Here is a 23,421-nt window from a genome sequence, read left to right as displayed (position 1 = left end):
TCCCGATGAGGTCAGTGACTTTCTTTAATTTACTTAATCCTTCCAGCCGCACTATGGACCTGGGGTCGACTCAGCCCGTAACAGAAATTATCGACAATCATCCTGGGGGGTAAAGGGCGGCCTGCGCATAAGGGTGACAACCTTACTGCAATCTGTGAGCCGATTGTCTAGAAAATGTGGGATCCTCGACGTCTCACAACCCTATGGGCCTCCACGACCTGTTACAGGGACAAATATAAATTCTACAGAGCATATGATTCTTTAAGCACGAGTAAAATTAGTAAAAAAAAAAAAAGATCGACACTTGGTGGTCAAGGATTTTCTTCACAAGAAGTATTTATATTCCATTCTTGTACAATTTTAACTTTCGTGTTTTAGTCTTCAGTTTCTAATTTTAACTTTTACAACTTTAATTTTAAAATTTTATTATCTAAGAATTTTTACATTTAAAATTTTGACCAAATATACTCAATTTGTGAATTTATGCATTTCAATAATTTCAAGACATAATACGGATCCTTTATTTGAAGAATCAGATGAGAATTAATTGCAATTCAGTAACCGAAGTCTGAGCATTTTACTCCCGGCATGAAGGTCGAAACATGTTGCGTCTATAATAACATAATATAAACAAATGTTGACACAGTAATGTCTTCTTTTTCTTTAAATACAGAATATTGTTGTGTAGACTGGATACCTTATATACTTTCATGTACCTTATTTATAACACACAACAGGATGCATACTATTAAGATTGGAGACGTCTGATATATTGGGTTTCTGGACTTTATCCATCGTCCTGGTTTTTAAGATAACAAATAAAAACACGACGTTTCGGAAACTGGATCTGCTTCCGTCCTCAGGTGAAGGAAAAGGGAAACACCTATTCTGTTGGGTCAGAATCCTATAGTAATTACTTGGAGNTACTTTTTCTTCAACCCTGAAGATGGGGGCGATACGTTCCTCCGAAACGTCGGTTAACACCACATATACACGGCGCCAAAGCCCAGAAGACTGCTTTCTTCATAGTCACCGCCGTGAAAGCCTCAAATCTTACTTGGAGACGTCTGTTTGTTGACTTTTTTTTCTCGTTGTTCGAAAACTTAACCTCAATTATAACACCTGAATATAGGAAACGGCAGTTCGTATTATGAACTCTCTCTAGATGCATAATTGTTTGTACGAGCGAATGCAGTCTTTTTGCTCCCACTTGAATTAGAGATCTGTCAACATTAATGCCACACATCAGCGGCTTGTGTGTCTTCATTGCTTAATTACGCACCCTACAATTGTTCTAAAATTGGGGTTTCTCTAACTACTGTTCCGTGATAACATGAGAGTTCGAGATGTAGGACGGTATCAACGTTATATAAACCGAGAAAGTAACACAGAGTCCTCTGTTGACAAAACCAAGTCATGGGTGAATTTGCTTTGGAAATTCCCTATCGTCTTAAACTGCAAACACTGTATAACAAAGCCACAAATAAAGCACGAATTAACAGCTAGATCAGAAAATTCGACAGAAAGAATTCTCATTATTCAACCCAATTGTCTTTATTAGAAAACGTGCCCCTACCATTACTCCTGTGTCACTTAGATTTCGTCCCGTTTCGTGGGAAATATTCCTGTCTAACTTCGGTTCTTCCATCTATAAAACTAGCGTGAAAAATTCTTACTCAGAGCACAAATACTTTCCTAAATGGCTCTTTGGAATGCTTCTACGAATAGAATATCGCAAAACTAATGACAATGCAGGATTTTATGTTCTCACGCCAGTGGTTATGAGGAACACTATCTTCTGAGATATATATCGCCTCCGTCTTCATGGTCGAAAATAAATCAAACAAGAAACAGCGATAAATCAGGTAGCAAGCACTATGAAAATGACAGTTCCTCCGAAACGTCGATTGACTTTCAACGGACTACACGGCGTTATATTCCAGAAGATAGAAATCTAGCCTACTTTCATTATTAAAAAAAAATAAAAGCAATTAAATGAAGAATATTATGAGTTCACATTGCTGTCTGTGTGTCCGTGTAACCCCTTAATTCGGGACCCCCTCGGAAAACAAAGCCAAATTTTTGTTCGTTCCAAAACCATTCGTGTGTTTGGAAATGGAGCCTCGTGTTTGAAGAAAGAAATTCCTGGAAACAGAGAGCGATATAATAATAACATCTAATAAGAACCTAATGCTGGCACGCGGTAGCGTAGCTGGTTGAGGCACTATGCTACAAGCCGGAAGGTCGCTGGTTCGATTCCCGATGAGGTCATTGGATTTTTCAATTGACCTAACCCTTCCAGCCGCAATATGACCCTGTGGTCGACACAGCCTCTAAGAGGAATGAGTACCGGGAATTTCCCTGGAGATAAAGGGCGGCCTGAGCGTAAGGCTGACAACCTCACTGCCATCTGTGAGCCGATTGTCTAGGAGAAATGTGGGAGCCTCGACGTCTCACAACCCTGTGGGCCTCCATGGACTGCTACAGGGATAGCTTTACCTTTTAATGATCTACTGAGGATCTGCGTGTATGAAGGCGCAAACTGAAATGAATTTCAGACAGAGAATGCTCGTACACCGCTCTGTTCTCTCTCACTCATTCCTGACGAAGCAATGGAAGAGCGGGCCAGATGGCTAGCCTGTAGCACCCTCCTATTATCAAGAATCCCGCCACACACGAACCTCTGTGCCGTCGGCAATATATGAAATCTGGGCATGCTAACGACCGCTTGAACTTTTGATACAAAGTTGAAAGATAATTGTAAAATTGCCCCTGTCCTTATACACCATTCCACGAAGGTACATATGGGGCGTGGATGTAAATATCCACGAATACTTAAATACTTAACAATCAGTTTGGTGTAGCGTTAGTAATCTGGATTAGTTTATATTCAGATCTCGTACATGCCATAGCTCAGGCCACCCCAGGTCAGGTCATGTGGGATTTATGGTGGACAAAGTGGCACTGAGGCAGGTTTTTTCCGAATACTTCGGTTTCTCCTACCAATTTTCATTCAACCGACTGCTCCACGCTGATCATCTATTATCCGGAGCTGGTACAATAGACCAATTAATTGGCCGACGTACAAAATGGATGCAGTCTCACCCCACCCCAAGAAACTAAAATAATAAAATATATATTTACTACAATAAACCATCAATATTTGCATCATAATTATTAAGGGACCTACGATTCAATATATTTGCGTGATAGCTCAGTCAGTATAAGGGCGGGATATGGGTAAACGCCCGGGGTTCGAGTCGCGGTAGGGGCAAGAGGTTTTACTGTTCTCAGCGTCAACCTCTTGCCAAAAGGATAACGTGGGGTTCTCTCCCAGGAGGTAAGGCGGCCGGAGAGTGCAGATCACCACTGACCTCCTTCTAATGCCTAGGTCAAGCATGTTTGAGTTATAACTCCACCCCCTAAACACCTTCATGGCGTAGTGCTTGATTAATTATTTACGCATAGGTATAATTTTTAACTTTTACCATTGACTTACTCATGAAATTCTCATTACTAATGTGCTTGCAGATATTCCATTGCAATCTGCTGTCCTGCTGTAGAGAGAAGTTCTTGGGAACTGCTGTGGCTCTCAGTTCCCTTGTCTGAGCGTGTCCTACCAACGCACGTACATTTCTATGGTCTCACTCCGTTTCCAAATGCCCTAAGCCACTGTAAAAGTGAACAAGTCCTTATGCGTGTCTTGAGCCTGTTCTCTTTCCTTTAAAAGCATACAATTTCCTTGAGAATGCTTGTATTTGCCTCCAGGAATTCAAACGCTTCTCACGATAACTGCTTCCGTTTCTGGCTCTACAGACGATATTGTTTCGAGGGTCATAAAAGAGAAATTTTAAATGTATAAAAGGGAAATGCGTTTCTTAGTAAACAGGAATTAATTTTAAAGTTGGGGAATGCGGTAGAGTGGTTGTTTTAGGCACTATGCAACAAGCCGGAAGATCGCAGGTTCGATTCCCGGTGAGGTCATTGGATTTTTTCCAATTGACCTAATCCTTCCAGCCGCTCTGTGGCCCTGGGGTCAACTCAGCCTCTAACAGAAATGAGTACCAGGAATCTTCTTGAGGGAAAGGGCGGCCGGTGCGTAAGGCTGACAACTTCACCGCCATCTGTGAACCGATTGTCTAGAGAAAATGTGGGAGCCTCGACGTATCACAACCCTATGGGCCTCCATGGCCTGTTACAGGGATAGATTTGCTTTACTTTTTTACTTTACACCGAAGATGGGGACAGTATATTCGTCCTAAACGTCGGTAAACAGCCTCCAGACTGGAGGACGCGTCAGGCCAGAAAACACTGACCTCCATAGTCAGTGCCGTAACAACCACAAACTCTTCTCACAAAGCTGGAAGTTTTCGTGTAAGACGTCATGCGTCATCCTCTATCTTAATAGCGTCCCTTTCTCTCAGTACGGTAACACGTTTACACGAATCAGAAAGGCAAACTGTGCTTAATTTAAATCCATGCCGTTAAAGTATGTGGGGGGAATGGAGGTATGGCTCCATGCATTCTTAGTCTCGGCAATGGATGGAGATGAGTGGTCATCTTTACACCCCTGATGATGTCCCCTGCGGGAATATGAGGCTGGATGGGCCCCAGAGCCTGTCTGAATTCTGTGAAAAGAATAAAAATCTCTTATTCTTGTCCAGAATCGAACTACAGTACATTGATAGTGCACCCTGTAGCCTAGTCACTATGCTGACTGAGCTATTCCGTTTGTTATGTATATTGTTTATTTTACGATGCTCTCCGTAACTCGGAGTACATAGTGTCTAATGGTAGAATGAGTAACTGGACACCAAGATTTGTATTTTCTGGTATATAACGCTGTGTAGTCCGTTGAAAGACAAACGACGTTTAGGAGGAACATGTCGCTTCCATCTTCAGTGTTTAACACTAAGTAAAGCAAGAAAGCCGTTTGCTTCAAGCTGCGCTTGCTGCCGACTTCAGCCTGGTTTGTTGTTTAGCTTTTTCTTCCACCCTAAAAACAGAGGTGACATGTTCCTCCGAAACGTCAGTTGACTTTCAACGTACAACACGGCGTTACATCCCCGAAGATGGTGCTCTTCATAGCCACCGCTGTGAGAACCCCAGATGATGCATCATTCGAGAGGATTTTGAAAAATATTGTTCAGGCATTTGCCTGAGGGACTGAGGAAAACCACAATAAAGTCAGGTTTATCGGTATCCCGGATTCGAGCCCAGCACCTTCGTAATTCTTGTCTAGAGGAGTACAACTCGGAGAATTGGCCCCAGTTCTGCATGTATCATAACAGTTAAAAGCATCAAAAATCATATTTTCATTGTCCTTTCCTTGTATGGAGCTGAACTCTTGTTTCTTAGTGGTCGGTGATGTACCACGTGACGAGAATTGAGAGTTGCGGTTGGCTAGTAAAGCCGCCAGGTGCGATGCATACTGCACTGCTTCCACGCGCCTGTCTCTTCGCGACCAGTAGCAGTCTGGTTAGGCGAGACGCGAGGTGTTGCGGGCAGCACATCCTTCAGTGCTCATGGGCATACTCGGTGTCTCAGAATTATTACTAGTAATTTGTAAACAAACATATAGTTCAAGTGTTTAATTCTATTTATTCTTTAACAAAGAGTGATTATATACTTTCTGGATGTTTTCTTTGTGGATTTTGTTAATAACTTGTGAATAAAAACGGTTAACGTATAACCAAGTAATATTTAGTGTGTGTGTGTATGATTCACATTATGGATTTCACCATTTTGGAATGGATGTATCCTCTAAGTTAAAGGTAAGAATATTTGTTATTATTTATTCAGTTCGTGTTCTGTGTGTGTGTGTGTGTGTGTGTGTATGTGTGTGTTGGGGGGAAGGGGCGTAGCTCTCCGGCGTACGTGCGTACTTCGAAATTCTGTTCTTTAATACTTGTTACTCAGTTGCTGGTTTCGTCTTTTAGCTCCCTATATTCGTAGGATTTTAAACATGTCTTTACAAACGTGTACCGAATCTCATCTTTTCTAGAACAGAATTTTCCTGAATGGCCAAGGAAAAGAAATGGGCCCAGTGTAATGAAAAGAAAACTCGCCGATATTAAGATTAAAAATAAAAATCCCTTTTTACACACTTATTGAGAAAGTTTGAGCAAGCCGTAAAACTTACTTGTATTCTGTAGGTTATCGGTTCTAATCAGCCGGGACGCGACTTTCCTGAATGAGATTCTCCGTAATTTTCCTCAGTCTCGTCGTATAAATGTGTAAATATTACCTCAAATTATGACAAGACCGATTCTTTCTTAGTCCTTTTCAATTCATTATTTACTGAAATAATCATCTGATCCTATATAGACTGAGCAAATGATCGTCGTTAAATAAGAAATAAATGTACAAGATTTATAATAAGTAAAACAATCTGCAGAGTACAATGCATAGTACAGGGCATGAGTCTCCTGAGGAAGACATTTCTCTGTTTTGCACCAGACGGCAACTGCTGATGTAGCCAACTAAATTGGGTCGATTCACTTCTTCCGCAATTTAATTAATTTACATTTCACAGTCCGTCCAGTTTTAGCCACTGTTTTCCAAATAACATCTACAGTTAATGTAGCTTCATTGCATAAACGAAAAGGAAATAAATTAAATAATATTTGGAATGTTATATCCTTTCTCACAGACTGAAGTACGTGTCTCAATTACAAAGATCAAGCTGTTAATGCTGTTTAGGAAAACAGTCGCTGTTTATTGTGAAAACTGTACGGAACACACAGATACACTCTGTGGGCAGAAAACTCAGTTCCTACCTCACAGGAAACACATTACGTCTCCGCTACAAAGCCCAACCGGTTAATGCTGTTTAGGGAAACAGTCGCTGTTTATTGTGAGAACTACACGGAACAGACAAATACACTCTGTGGGCAGAATGCACAGTTTTAGCATGTTAAAGCAAATGGTACATATAGTAACTAGTTGGCTGTAGAAGGTAAAGCTGTTAAGTAAGTCACGTTTGTTCAGGGAATCTATCTGTCCACGTATGTCAGTTGCATCTATGGAGACTTTTGTTCTGAAACGTAACCGCTTCGACTCTCCGCCACGTTATCTCTTATCCTAACACTCCTCTTGCCCTTATACACTGTCTCCAGGCGAGTATTGATATAGTGACTTGAAACAGGATACAATTGACACTTTCCAGATAATTACCTATTCATGATCAACTACCTATCTAATTAGACGCTATGTTGTACTTGTGGTTACCTCAGCGGTGGCTATGAAGAGTAGTTCCTTCTGGCATATGATGCATTATAGTCCGATAGACGTTCACAGACGTTTGGATTAACATCCTACTTCCATCTTCAGGATAGAATAATTAGTGAAGCAATCAACCAGTAAGAAGCTAACAAGTCGCGTCACATCTCAGAAGATGATAGTCTGTTCATCATAATTAGGCACTGCACAATCTTTTCAGTTGAAATGACGTCTATAAATAATCCAAGGATCTATATTTGATCTGAGGTTTTCAGCGCTATGAAGATTGATATTATGTGTGCTGGAAAATTCATTTACGACGTTGTCAGTAGCTAGACTATAGAGCATCGAATGATGGGATAAATAATGAATTAAAGAGGATCTGAAAGGAACCGGTAAAGGCCAAATCGAGGTAACGTTCCGGCATATGCCTAGAGAGACTGGATAAAACAACAGAAACATGACAGCTGATGCCCCTACCAAGATTCGAACCGGGAACTTTTCGAAAGAGTCAAGAGAGTTTTCGGTACATCATTCAACAAGGTCCTATAAATTATGACACCGTGAAGTCTGGTACTCCTAAAAAACGTTGATATTCACCTCCCAGATTACACGGTGTCATAACTCTGAAGGTCGTAAAAGGAATCTTAAAACTCAACGGTCTTATTATATTCAACAGATAAATTAGTCCAAGTTCTTTTCTTATTCAAATCTCTCGAATCATATTTCTTTCCAGCTTGGATGAGACGTAATCCATTGGAACTGAAGAATTTTCTTTCGGTTGTATGCATGACCTTTACGCTTGCGTAGGCAACTCTTTCCTACGTACGGCGGATTGCCTACCTTAGCCTTCCCACACGAACGTAATGGCATTTGAATCAGCATTCACTCAGTATTACACGTACAGTACATTTGTTTTTCTTCTGTAGCGCCGGAGGTATTACAGCGTGTTGTAATAGCAGAGGTCAGAGAGGAGCACAAGTTCATAACACGACTGAATGCAGTCATGAATATCTGTGAGAAGTGCTGTAACGCCGTCTAGCCCGGTGAAAGGCAAATGTAGCTTCGGAAGAATATATCGGCTCAGTTTTCAGGGTTGAAATGTAAACTAGGCAAGAAATCAGCATGCAAGCCGAGAGTTCATGCTGGGTTCTTGCTTTGATTACTGTTCATCCCTTAAGTTGGAAACAATATGTTCCTCCGAAACGTCATTGAGCTTCTACAGAGCTACACGGTGTTATATCGCAGAACGTAGCACACTTCTTAACAAGAGCTGTTAGAACCTCGAGTTCCATAACGTTTATGTGATTTTGTATGTGTTCCTACGTGTAAATACAAATATTAATTGGGGCACCGGAACCCCCAGGATTTGGGGGGAGGAACCATAAAATTTGCTTACAAATATATGTTTAACCGTTTAAGTCTATTTTCACTGGTCACCTTAAAGCATTCAGGAAGTAAGAGTTTTTAACGTTTTAATTTTTTATATAAATTTTCCGCAATTTTTAATATTGATTGTTTTCCAAAATCCATGGGAGGGGCCAGGATTCTCCCTACTCCTTCCTACCCTTTGTGGTACACGTGGATTCAGATATTAAGAGAAGGCCTTCGGCAATTCCCGGGTCCCGGAGCGCTCGGGTCAATCTCGCCTTGCACACCGACTGAAGTAATTGAAATTTCTCATTTCTCGTCTGTGCCTGCAGAATATGCCGGAATATCGGTCCATCTCTTTCCCATTTCATTCACTCATCCGAAGCTGCATATACCTGTACACACCTCGAGCTACTGAGAGCCTCCTTAGGTACAACACAAAGAAATTGAAGTGTCATGTCATGATGTATGTTACATCAGATATTGAAAGTAAATTTGGATGCAGGCAAACTCACAGAGCAGCTGATGAATAACATAGCATGCACCTCCCTTAATGCATTGAGATCATACACCAAGTACTTCGCGTTGTATGAAACCAAAAGCTTCATTGCCGTGTTCACAAGATACCGCCATTGATTTCTATCCTGTGCCAGATGAACAGAGTCCACATTCGTCCATATACTTCACTTTTTATTTAATATCCCATTTACATCTGTTTCTCCCACGTAATCTCTTTCTATCAGAACTTCCAATTAAAATTGTATGTGAATTTCTGGTGTCACTCACCTGTTTCTTGATTTGGTCTGCTGTAGTTCAGGAGGTTAGTCGTCGGCTTCCCATCATGGTGGCCAGTGTCCTTCCTAGGTTCTGTCATGTGGGATTTTTGGTAGGCAAAGTGTCACTGGGGCAGATTCTCCCTAAGTTTTCCCTGCCAATTCTCATCCACCGATTTCTCCACATATTAATCATCATATCATCGACTCTATATATAGTCTCGATACTGAGCGTCGTTAAATAGCCGACTTGAAATAAGTGACTTCCTTACCTTAACATTATTTGGTGAAAAATACGTATAAATTATGATGGTCCAGATTGTGTGGTTCTCTCAGTCCTTTTCTTGCCACATTTCCCTTGTGTCCAAATAATCTCGTAAGATACCCTTAATCTGTGTTCTGCCATTAGAAAGTGACGGTCACGTTTCAACACTGGGACTAGACGTATTGCATAATAGAGGGGAATGCCCGTCAATTCATCTGTTTCTGAGATACCGCAAGCAAATAAACAGGAAAACCGCACTCCTTTGTTTGAGACGTTCGAAGTATTCCTTTATTTCGAGGACGGAGGCTGCTTTGAGAGTCTGAATTCAACTACAGTGTTTCGTTTTGGATGCGAAGTTACATTAAAATTTTAAAGCCCATTGGTTACTATATGTACCATCTGCTTTAACACATAAAACTCAGCATTCTGCTCACAACAGTGTATTTGTGTTTTCCGTATGGGTCTCACAATAATTAGCATTAACCGGTTGGGCTTTGTAGGGGGGACGTAATGTGTTTCCTGTGAGCTACGGACTGAGTTTTCTGCCCACAGAGTGTATCTGTGTGTTCCGTAAGGTTCTCACAATAAACAGCAGTAACCGGTTGGGCTTTGTAGCGCAGATGTAATGTGTTTTCCGTGAGGTACGGACTGAGTTTTCTGCCCACAGAGTGTATCTATGTGTTACATATGGTTCTCACAATAAACAGAGACTGTTTCCCTAAACAGCATTAACCGGTTGGGCTTTGTAGCGGAGACGTAATTTGCTTCCTGTGAGGTAAGAACCGAATCTTTATACTAGTTTTGTGATTTTTCATCCGTACGTGTTTTGTTCATAATAGTTCTCAATAAGCACTTTTAGAGATCATGAATTTACACAAATTTAAACGTCAGATAATGGAGATTACAGTGGAAACTTGGCTCACAATTATGGAAATCTTTGTTGTACATATATGAGAATTGTGGATTGCAGCAGCATATTAGTACTGAATTATTATCTCGGTATAAATGAAGTTATCTTCCCATGACTTCTCACAGTATTGAGGTTAGGTATTTTTGATTAAGTTCCACTTCAAAAATTTCCCTGTTAAAATTTCATCGGACTATACATTAATGTTGAATGAATGCGAAAGAATAAGCACAAAATATAATTATCATCAATAACCTATCGTGCTGCCACCTGGGCAGACAAATCTATAAGCATCATTACGTGTGTCTGCATGTATTTTTGTTCATGTCAAGAAATATTTCTCTTTGGAGTATAGATGTATTGTAAATGAGTACAACGTGACTTTGCGAATGTTGCGATAGAACAAGAGACCAATAATACGGTAAGAAGAACATAACTAGTTAAAATGGAAGAAGCCTACATGTGCCAAAAGGTTTATTGCCCTCGGAGTGTATGGGGTTACGACCGATAGTCTGTCACGCGCCTTCCACAGGCACGTTATCAAACTTTGCTAGCGGCACGCCTTGAAAATTTCAACTCACCAAATTTCTGCACACAGTAAACCGTCGCTAATCCGGTTGTGGGATAATCCGGAACGAAAAAATTAAAAATCCTGTTCACAGTTGAGTACGTATTCTGTAAAAGACACATGGCATTTAAGAAGGCAGATGAGTCGCTTGTGTGTTCAGCCAAAACATGACAGTTTCTTCAAACCTGCATTATTACGTCCAAACCATTTACAAATTCTGAGTCTTCTATCGATGAATAAATGTATTGTCATTTTATAGTTATTAAATAAAGGTTCTACAGCGATACTTTTATTTATTTTCATCAGAAGTGCTTATATCATTACTTTTTCCATTTATCTGTATTCTTTTTTGGTCTTTTAGGGCTACCTTTTGCTTCACTAATCCGGATTATCGCTTAATCCGCACGATCTCCCCCACCAATTACTCCGGATTAGCGAGGATTTACCGTATTACAGCCTCTCCCCTTTCTTACCTCTTTCCATACTAAGCGTTGGCTATGTCGATTAGAGGTACAGGCCTATCTTCCTCAGGCACGTTAAGAGACATTTCGGAAAAGTTTCGAGGTTCTCACAGCGGTAAGTATGAGGACTAACATCTTCGGGGGTATGACGACGTATAGTCTTGTAGAATATTACCATCGTTTCGGAAGAACGTACTCCTTCCATCTTCAGGATTAAAGAGTAAGTCCAGAAAACAATCGGCAAGAAGCAAGCAGAGCATTATGAACCCTGAAGATGGAGGCGGTACATTCTTCAGAAACATTGGTAAACTTCTACCAGACTGCACGACCGCACAACCCATGTAAATATATAGGTAAGTAAAGTAAAGGTACACCTGTAACAAGCCGCGAAGGCCCATAGGTTTGTGAGATGTTGATGTTACCACATTTTCTAGACGATCGACTCATAGATGGCGGCAAGGTTGTCAGCCTTACGCGCCCGTCGCACTTTACCCCCAAGAATACTTCAAGAATATTCTACAAGCCAGAAGGTCGCGGGTTGAAGTCTCGATGTCATTGGTTTCTTTTTCAATTGACCTAATCCTTCCAGCCGCACCGTGGCCCTGGAGTCGACTCGGCCTCTAACAGAAATGAGTACCAGAAATGTATAGTTACATTAACTGAAAGCAGAATATGAAGGTTCATTTGGCTTATGTAGACGAGTATATTCGTCGAAACCAAGCATGTCCGCTTGTCGAAACATTACGCTTTGCAGTTTAGTAGTTACAGGTACCAACATTTCGGAGGCACATTTTGTCTGCATTCTCAGGGTAGAGGTCTACGCCCTGTTGTACTCTAAAGATGGAAACAGCAGGTTCAGAGAGGGTTAAAGCAGTCATAGTGCTATAGACTCGTACTGGGATGTTCTTCCTTCGAATCTTCTCCGTGACGTCGGTTATTCTGATATTTTTCATGGTTTTCCTGGTCACTCCAACAAAATTACGGGATGCCACCCACGAACGCTTCCTTCTAAACCCTTGCCAGTATATACTTTATTTATCATTATACAATTCGACGCTATATAGTCTACCTACTGACAGCATCGTAAAATGAGCTGCCCCTGAAAGAGACAGCAAATAGAATATTGACGATGTAGGTAGCAACTTCCTCCGAAACATATGTTTGCGTATGCCAGACTGCACGGTGTTATATCTCATAAAATACTGTCACGTGTATTTGTGACGCGTAGACGGGGTTTGGATTTGGTGAATCGATTTATTGGATATTCAGAAGTCGTAACTACAATCGGTTTTTACACTCTAGTATATCAAATGAAGCCTTCAACGTCTGTTGACACTTCACAGCTGAATCCTCACGGCTCCTCGACCTCTGTTTTTAGATTCTGCATCCCGACCTGAGCTGGCTTTACATGGACCGGATATAGAAGGCCATATCTAACAGTTCCTCTGTTATTTTACATATCCATTTCCACGGTAATTCGTTGCTGCGGAAATTTGTTTCAACTCGCCGTTGTCTAGCAATGGCCGTCTTTTCTGATTTAACTATTCTGGTTTTCAGGTGTCATGTCACAATATTTTCTTCATACTCGTAGCCCAGAAAGAACCTCAAATTTCACATATCTTTCAGAATTACGGATATAAAAATGTAGAAGTTACAGGATAGATCAGCTAATGCCTAACTCATGAAGCCTGTACCGCCTGTAATTCATTATAAACTCTATCGAAGGTGCAGACCAACTTATTGCTGTTCCTTGTCATCGTGACCAGACAAGAAGGCGCAACACTGAACTCACGCGGCTTCTCATTGGGCTGCGATCCTATGAAGCACGAACCGCGGGGATTCCTCAATTACCGGCAACCCGGAGAGTCGGGGTTATGCAACGCCATTTGCCTGTAAGGTGAATGCGCTTGTGTTCGTCTCCCGTCAAACCGTGTCATGGCAACACGAGGAAACACATGGATCTCAAAGTAGAGACAAAAAACATGAAGTTCTGAGAAGAAATAGTCTCCTGCTTTCCTCTCACTGCGTACTGAATAGGAGTCTCGATAGCGACAGACTGAAATGCATTTTTGTTGGATGTACTGAAGAATACCACGAAAGACTCCGACCGAGATTCGAATCAGGTGCCTCCCGAGTACCCATCAGAACTGTTAACACAAGCAGCATAATTGAATATAATAAATGTTAAGGGGGATACCCGCCCGCCTCTGTGGTCTAGTAGTCAGAGTTCATGGCTACAGATCCAGAGGTCCCGGGTTCGATTCCTGGCTCTACCAGATTATCTGAGAAGTAGTGGGACTGAAACGGGGTCCACTCAGCGTCGTGAGGATAATTGTGTAGCTATTTCAAGGAAATAGCGGCTCCGGTCTAGAAAACCGAGATTAAAATCCGTGGGGATCCGTTGTGCTGACCACGCGACACCCTCTATCAGCTAAAGTTGGCACTAACTTCGCCGACAAGCGGTTGCACGGTCGGTATAGTTCGCTTGCGGACTACAGACCACGGAGTTTAGTTTTAGGGGGGGATACCCAGCCTGGCAGGAAGGAAATCTCATAAGCCTCTTTTTTAGCGTATTTCTTTTCAGAATGAGAGAAGTGGGCTCAGAATAGCATAACCCAGTCTTGAACTGGAACTCAGCTACATCAGATTGACACCCGTGGGTTCCGTCTCCAGGCGACCCACGTAAACACGAATTTGTATGCAACTAAGGGCTCACCGGAACAGGCTGCACGTTTGTTAGTCGCCCTTCCGGAGGAGAAGTTAAGTGCAATCCTTTCTTCCTGGCATCTGTGCCTCGTTACTTCAATCTTTTACTAGGAATACGGGCCTCTGGGATGTGACTCCGTGTACTCTGGTAGATATCGTGACATGCGAGTATAGAGCCATTGTTTCCATAAGGATTAAACTAAACTTTGTGGTCTATAGTCCGACTGAACGACCGCCGCTTGTCGGCGAGGTGTCAGGTTGACAGCGCAACGGATCCCCACGGGCTTTAATCTCAGTTTTATATACCGGAGCCTCTACTTTTCCATTCAAGTAGCTCCTCAATTATCCTCATGAGGCTGAGTGGACTCCGTTTCAGACCCACTACTTCTCAGAAAATCTGGTAGCCATGGGAATCGAACCCGAGACCTCTGAATCTGTAGCCAGGAACTTTAACCACTAGACCACAGATACGGTTAAAATGCTGGGACAGCAACTCTAATTCAGTTCGATTCTGCCCACACCCTGTGTGCATTTCTACTAATGTTTATGTGCTGTGTTTTGTTTGAAAGTGTTTGTGTGTTTCCTGTCTGTTGTTTCATTGTAGTACCACTGCCACCGGGTGAAAACCCATTTGCAGGTAAATAATAATAATAATAATCAAACTGTAACAGGTCTAAATGCAGAGTAAGGAAGCTACTTTTCCTTCTAATCCGTACTGAAACACGGAAACATCCGTACTGTAGGAGCAATGATACAGATGTACGCTGTAACTATTCAGCTTTGCTCTTCCTAGAGACACAGAAACACAGCACAGACCGGAGGTAGACGTTTATCGTACTTTGTTTGTTTATCGTAGTTTATGCTACAGTAATCTTCACAGACATCCAAACGTCCATTGTAACAACACACGCCAAAGAAATAGAGGTTAATTTTAAGAAGAATTTCACGTACGAAAAAAGAATGTTAAAAAGAACTTTCTCCTTCTCAGGCTGTAGACAATGGAAACTTAAGAGACCCATCGCTGGGAGTACAGCAAGCGTTGAATGGAAGAGAGATACTCCTTGGATGTATACAGTAGCCATATATAAATATGGGAATATCTTCCTTGCCAGCGAAAGTTGTTTGCTCGTTCAGAACCCGTCAGCAGTGTTCTAAGTAGCCGTCTCGGAATGCGAGGGGCTATTCAGACACAAAACGTGTTAATGTGTCCCCGATATAACCCCCAGGGGCAGGCGGTCGGTTTCTAAGCGCCAAGATAGTGACGATGCAAAATATTACCTGGTTGCTGACTGGTAATGATTTGTGCGCCAGTTTTATTTTCTTCGCGGATTTACGTACCACCCACAACTTAGTAAGTTATCTACAGAAAGTGCTCCATTTTTAATTTTGTTTTTGTGTTACGAAATTTTAAAATAGGTACAACGACACGCTTTACGTTCTCTTTGAATAAAGAAGCATTTCAACACAAAAAGAAAAAAAAACACATCGGTGCAAAGACATTACATGTGTGCTTTCTCATATACGATGTGACCTTGAGTATGTCATGCTGGAAACGAAATATATTTTTACTCCGTACACCAGTTTTGGTTCTATAATACCGAATGACAAATGAATGAATCTGACTGTTAAAGTTGGTTTCGAAATAGTCGACAATTTGAGAGGGACACCAATGCATTTTGGTGAGAAGAGTTAGCGAATAGAATGAGTGGTGTGTGTGTGTGCATTAGAGGGGGTGACCACTAGTAGTTGGACATCTCTCGTCGAAGATGAGGCCCAATTTCGAAACACATGAAAGTCTTGAAAACAAAAATTTGACCATGGATAACGGTACCTGAAAAAAAAATTAACTTCTGGCGAGGTCCAGCAGCAATTTATCCAACCGATATTTCACATTTGGGCCCCCAATGCGCTTTCCGTTATTTTTTTGAAGACACCACCTCCAGCTTTATGTAAGGATTTGGCCTACGTAATTTACTAGAATTTGATCGAGAGAACGCAGAAAGCACAAGGAATAAAATGAATAATAAAATCATAACAAGTCCAGTACAGTCAAGTCAATTGGATGCCCACTGTCGTATAAAAGAGAAAAAGATACAGGCCCTAAAATGTCGTAAGCTTGTAAAATAATTGAGCCCATTAATGCAATTTTTCTAATGTCAAAATCAATGAACACGCTAGAACAAAAATTAATCATAAAGCCGCTATTTTGTATCGGAACGAACGACGGGCAAAGAAAGGCGACAAGACCAGAATAACATCCGCCGAAACGAAATTTATGAGACGGAACAGGAGATGAATTTTGGTGGGCTATAAAATCTTTAACGGAGAGTTTCATGGAGGTAGGCCTAGGCCCAAATGAGGGCTGTAGCGCCAAAGGGGGGGGGGAAATAAAAGTCATGTGTTACGCTGATCGCGGTGGCCCGCCGCGCGGTCCAAGGCATGAACTGTCTTCGCTCGCTCGAACGCTGGGATCGTGGGTTCGAATCCCAATCAATGGTTGGATATCTGTGTGCGTTTATTTTGTTTGTGTTGTTCTGTGCGACGGGCTCATCCCCCGTCCAAGGAGTCCTACCGACTGTATATGGGATTAAGAAATTAGAAACCGACCAAGGTCCAAAAGAGGGGCTGTACAGCCATAGATAGATAGATGGGTGGATTGGATGGATAGGTAGATAGGTGGGTAGGTACGCAGTTTCAGCATCAGGAAAGAAGGCCACGGAACCAAATCCCCAATACATTATGACATTTCAAACCACTTGAATCCAGGAACTGAGAAAACAGAGTCAAACCCCCTTAGCTATTTTACGGTCAAAATAAATAAGTAAGCAAAGTAAAGCTAGCCCTGCAACAGGCCGTGGAGGCCCTTAGGGTTGTGAGACGTCGAGGCTCCCACATTTTCTGTATATTGGTACAGACAGGAATATTAAATATGAAAATAAATGTTAAATTGAAGAATTGTAACGCCGTATAATTTGTATAGTTCCCGACGTTTCAGAGGAATATATCGACTCCATCTTCATGGTCACAGGAAAATTCAAGCAATAAACCAACATAAGCAGGAGACAAACTCAGCCCACTGTTTCTTGCTTGACCAGTTATTCTAACCTGTAAAATATAGGCAATATGTGCGTCCGAAACGTCGGGATGTCTGTAAACTTCACGGCGTTATAACCCAGAAGACCTACCTCCTCATAGTCACAACTGTGAGAATCTGAGATTCATTCATTTGTTTGCGAGGCAGTTGTATAAATAGAAAAGTACAGACAGGCCACAATTGGCTTGTATTTACACCCCTCTCTATTGTCACAAAATGAGAATAGAGTAAGCAAGTCTTTCGAAGTGAGTTCCGAACTTCCAAATAAAGAGAAATCTTGAGGTGACTGCCTGTGTTGACACGCCATGTTTCTTCTTTGTAGAGACTGTCATGATTTACTTACTGTGTGAGGTTGTTACCTTGTTTTCTCTTGCTTTATAGGACAGCCAGCTGTCTTCCTGTACGTAACAGAAACTACCGTTAAAATGAACTTTTTTTGTTATCTTGCTCATTGTTTTGTTATACTTATCAGTTTCGTTTTTTGTTACGTGGGCATTGGAGAAATTGGTACCGTAATTAACGAAGTATATGATTTTCCTATTTATTTCCCCCCCCCCTGGCCGTAGTAAATATTATCAAGGAAAATCGTGTTCTTGTAATTTACATTATAAATTATTAAATGTATTTTATACGTATAGAATTACAAGCAGCCGTTTCAATACCTGCAAGCGATTTGAGGGAAATATTTGTAGCGAAGGTCAGCCAGTTCTCTCCACTTTTATCTGAAATTCAGTATTTTACAATTCGCGTAGTTGGTTGAGGCACTGTGCTACAAACCGGAAGGTCGCGTGTTCAAGTCCCGATGAGGTCACTGGATTTTTTTTCAATTGATCTAATCCTTCCAGCCGGACTAGGCCCTGGGGTTGACTCAGCCTCTAACACAAATGACTACCAGGAATATTCTTGGGGCTAAAGGGCGGCCGGCACTTAAGGCTGACAAGCTTACCGCCATCTGTGAGCCGATTGTCTACAAAATGTGGGAGCCTCGACGTCTCACAACCCTATGGGCCTCCACGGCCTGTTACAAGGATAGCTTTACTTTTACAATTCCAAAGTCTCAAGAAATTTATCATTACTATTAAGTGGCCTGTGGTCCGGAAGTGAACTATACCGACCGAGCGACCGCCGCTTGTCGGCGAAGTTAGTACAAACTTTTGCGGATAGAGGGTGTCGCTTGGTCAGCGCAACGGATCCTCACGGCCGATAATCTCGGTTTTCTAGACGAAATTTATCATTAATGGCAAGGTATTATAGATATAGGGGGAGTGGAGGTATAGCTCCAACATTTTTGAACTCGGCACTAGAGAAGAGGTGAGTTACCAGCTTCACGCCCCGGCCGCTTTACCCCCGTGGAAAGAGCGCCCTATACCCAGTGGATAGGAGGCGGGGTGGACCCCAGAGCCAGTCTTGCCCCTGCCCTGAAGAGAATTGCGGCCGTGCAGCAAGTCACTATACCGACTGAGCTATTCCGGTTGTTTGTAAAGAAGTGTTGATGCTGGAGCATTAGGAACTTAAATCAAATTCGTCCCACGTCGTGCTGGAGACCACGTCACGCAAGCAGTGTAGTGACTCGGCTGTGTGCCTGGACTTCAAACTGCGGCACTGGGCCCCAACTAGACTTTTGTTCAGTTGGCAACGAACACTGTTTCCTTGAGAGTAGAGCGACCGGGTTTTGAAGCCGATCACACACCTTCAGTTAGTGTCGAAGTAAGAATCTGTGGAGCCATATCTCCAATCCCCCATACGTCTTCATGACGTGTATTCATTTATTTGTAGTTTAAAGACTGTCAGTGAGTGACATAGTGGAGGGAATGTAGAAGGAACTGATCGTGACCTAATCTAAGGTACTCTACTATATCTGCACTGGCCTGGGGAGACTGAAGAAAAACACGTATGTATCTCAGTAAGGACATTACTATCCCGGTCCGGATTTGAAGCGGGTACTTCCCAAATACTAGTCATAGGGGTTAATTCTGAAAAAGCCGAAGCAGTTTATAACATTTATCTGTCATGCTAAAATAATTTAAACAATAAACTACGGTTGAAAGAACCATAATGCATATGTGAATTGTTGGGTACAGGGTAGAGAGGGCTCTTCGCCTGGATAAAGCGGCCAGAGCCTGAAGCTGACCATTCACCTCCATCTAGTGCCGCGATCAAAAATGGTGGAATTATACCTACACTCCCCCATACGTCTTCACATCGCATGTCGTAATTTATTGAACACATGCACAACTTTATCTTCTTACCTAACGATCTTCTGAGTTGCAACGCAATGAAGTTTAGTAGGAGTCCACTAATGTTTCGGAAGAAAATATTGCTTCCTTCTTCAATGTGGAAGACTAAACTAGAGAAGAAACCAAAATATACTGCCAGACGGGCTCCGCTTACCACCTTCTCCCTTCATAAATATTGCTTAACTTAAGCGTGGACTCAGTTTTACAACTCAGACAAGTATAATTTCCATATCCACCGCTGTAATAACCTCAAATCTAAATTATTTTTGAGTTCCAGTGGCCTAAATTGGGCCTTTTGTAGGCTGACCTGACAACCCCTGCAATGACACTGTTTGGACGAGTTCAATTTAAAGCGCGGAAATGGGTTCCTGTGAGCTAGTCACGAGTTCTTGCCCGCTCTCCCTAGCAACTCGCCGCTCGAGACACAAGGTTCTGCAACATCATGAATGTATGCGAGTCTAGCATAGAAACACTCAGTAATGGCGAAGCTTGTGTACATTAATGATACAGACGAGACACTTTCAAAAGCTGACGAACATTACCACATATGTTAATGACCCTGGCTATTGAATTCTTTCATACGCACTCAAACTCTTCTCTGTACGAAGAGCTCTATTTTCTGGGGTGTAGTCCGTTCAAAATCACCTGCAACCTGCTCTCACGCTTGTATCTTGTTCGACTTATTCGACCCTGAAAATGGAGGCGATATATTTCTCCGAAACGTCCGCTGACTTTTAACGGAATACACGGCGGTATAACCCAGAAGATAGAACTCTTCGTAAGAACTTGAAATGCTACACGTTCTGTGTATAATTACTTTCACGTTACAGGCCGACCTTGTCATTGTGAAGTCTGCCCCTTACACTTACTCCAGTCAAGCAATAGAGTACTATCTTCTGGAATGTACTGCCGTATAGTCTGAGGTGTTACAGAGGCATTTATTGCCACCATCTTCAAGGTTCGAAAAATAAGTTAATAAAGCAAGACAAGAAAAGAAAACACATTGCTGTGTTTTACTCCTAGTCATGCGGGGCGGGTTCCAGAGCCGTTATGGGAACTCCGGAGAAGAGAAAAAGATCCTACCGGGGCTCCAACCCCGACTCTTCGGTCGTCCAGTCCATAGACTCTCGCTATACCAATTCAGTTATTCTGGTTCCTGAGAATTAAATATCCACTGTTATGTGGGAAAAGCAATATTTAGTAGAACTAAACATAAATGGGAAATTAATTTTGCAATTATGTTGGAGAATGGAGCCGGTAGCGCAGTCGGTATAGAGACTGACTACTGGCTGGACGACCGAGGGCTAGGAGGTCGAGTCCCGGTAGGGTAAAAATTTTCACTTTTCCATGTCGTCTGGACCTCCTATCCAATGAGTACCGGGGGCTCTTTCCCCGGGCGATAGAGCGGCCGGGGCGTGAAGCTGACCGCTGACCTCCAACTAATGCCGAGGTCAAGAAGATGTGGATCTATACATTCACTCCCCCATACGCCTTCATGGCGTAGTGCTTAATTAGTTAAGCACAGGGACAACTTCACCTTTACGTTACCTTACCTACACATCTTGGCGAGACCAAACGTGGGGACGTGGATTGGAAGGAACTGCCTCAGTACTGGTTTGCAGTGCCGGGATTTTGTGTTGACTGTGACGAGAGTTTCTTCATCAGTTGAATAACAACTGTTCAAGGAGAGTCTGTAGCACGGATTTATGTAATTAGTTGCTATGTTAATTAGTATGAATTGCACCAGTCTGAAACTCACACGAAGTCTTATTCAAGGGTTAGGCTAGGCTTGCACCCATTATCCAGTACTAATGAACTTCACTTCCTGAATCTGCAATCACCCAAGTGTCCGCTCAAGAGATGAAGCCCCTAATTAAAGAGAGGATATGATACTGTGCTGCGTGTCAGGGCTATCACACATCTCAGGGGTCGGTGATGGATGTGTATGTAGCAATGGTGGAATGATAATTAGCAGGGGGAAGCTGTAAATCTCAGAGGAACACCTATCCTAGTGCCACTTTGTTCACCACAAATCCTACTTGAAGTCACACGCGATTGAAACTGATCTCCGCCCGAATTATGGCGAATAGCGTTCAAAATGAATTAGTGCATTCCTGGACTGTTTCGATAGGTGTAAAGTTGCTGTGTGTTTTCCTGCTTTATCAGAAAGTGCCCTTGCGGATTGTTGTGAACAGAATAATAATCCATTTAGGGATTGTGGTCTTTCCAGAAATAACTCGTATCCATGATTTTAGCTTTCAAGAATAGATGAAATTATTGCAAAATTAAAAAAGAATTCTTCTTTTTAGAGGTGGGTTCGAATATCTTCACCGTAGCCCTGCGAGAAGGAGGACGCGACGAAAAGGGAACCCAGTGCCTGGGGGTATAACCAGTTCACCCTTTTTCTGGGGGATATAAATATGGGGATCTGGCTTTCCACGTTGTGGGTCGGATTCAAGTTTGACCTTGCTGTGTAGATAAAATTCAAAGAAGTGGAAACCGGGTGACAGATATAGCAGAAACTTCTAAGGAAGGGAAGGGCTCAACATGTGCTACTTTGCCAGTGATGTTCGTGACAAAATACCTTACCGACGAAGAATTTTTGGCATTAGTATCAGTAGTGAAACCATCAACGTATTAGCTGAACATGCAAACATTTTTATTCCAATGAAGATTTTTTTAAATAAAAATATTAGTAACAGAATTGTTAAACGAAACTTTATTTGGGAATCTTACATGAATATATGTGAGTGAGAAATTTCCGTTCATGTATGCAGAACCTTTTCTTTTTTCTCTTTTAAATCTTGGCATGCGAATATGTCATCAGTCGAGCTTCAAGTCGCGTCTTGCATTCATCTCCCTTATTGCTTAATTTATTCCAACCACAAATACGCATTCACCACGTATGAGAGACTCATTAACACAATATTGGGTACTTATATTTCAAACCGAACACGATGGCTCAATCGGTAACGTGTCTGCCTTGTGAAGAGTACTATATTTGGGGTTGTGATCTCAATGTGGCCCTCAGATCTCACTTTTGACTCGTATTCCTTTGGTAACCGGTTTGAATCTCGTCCAGAACTCCAAGTGCCCTAAGTTGTTGGTGGCCTTCCTTAGTCTCTCTAGAAAAATGGCGACCATGACAACTTGTAAGGCCCTTTCTCAATTCATTATTCACTATCACCACTCGACGGCTTACATGCTGAATAACACACACAAATCACACAATATTTCCGTGGATAGACGGACTGGAACTTTCTAATTCTTGATCATGCAGGAGGTCGTTTTCAGTAAATCCAGCAGCTGACACGTAACGTCTTAAAAGACGCAGCACTTGACCAGCGAGTGACGTAATCATCGGGTTTCCTGTTCCAACATTTTGCTTAGTGCTGACACATCTTCATGAAGAGCGGCAAAAAAAAAAAAAGTAAAGTTGCCCCCTGTGCTTATCTCATGAAGCACCAAACAGTGAAGACGGATGAAGGAGTGGAATTTTAGATCCACGTACTGTTGACTTCAGTCTGGGATTAAAGCAGACGGAGCTTGAAATTGACCACTCACCCCTATCTAGTGCCGAGATCAAGAATACTTGTATCTATAACTCCACTCCCACATATGCCTTCAAGGCTTGGTGCCTAATTAATTAAGCACAGGGACTACTTTACCTTTTTACGTTTTATAAACTTGGTATTTGAAAAAAAAGTCTTTATTTAAACCAACAATAAATACAAATATATCGAACACTTTTTATTGCTAAGGGAGTGGGACTAAGTCCCTTGTACTGCGGCCACTTCTGGTCTACTGTACCAGCCCCA

The 23,421-nt window shown here is 42.0% G+C and overlaps 1 protein-coding gene across 1 annotated transcript in view; it reads left to right on the top strand.

Moving 5' to 3' along the window:
- The first annotated feature begins 5,490 nt into the window (after positions 1-5,490).
- The window catches only part of LOC111872405, a 184,875-nt gene continuing 166,944 nt past the window's right edge, over positions 5,491-23,421 (top strand). Inside the window, exon 1 of the mRNA XM_023866264.2 lies at positions 5,491-5,774. The gene's annotated coding sequence lies outside the window, so the exon portion shown is untranslated. The remainder of the gene's footprint in view (positions 5,775-23,421) is intronic.

Source organism: Cryptotermes secundus, unplaced genomic scaffold (assembly GCF_002891405.2).
Source record: "Cryptotermes secundus unplaced genomic scaffold, Csec_1.0 scaffold247, whole genome shotgun sequence".
In the NCBI taxonomy this organism is placed as follows: Eukaryota; Metazoa; Arthropoda; class Insecta; order Blattodea; family Kalotermitidae; genus Cryptotermes; species Cryptotermes secundus.
The sequence above is the reverse complement of the archived record's forward strand: the minus strand, read 5'-3'. Positions and strand labels throughout refer to the sequence as shown.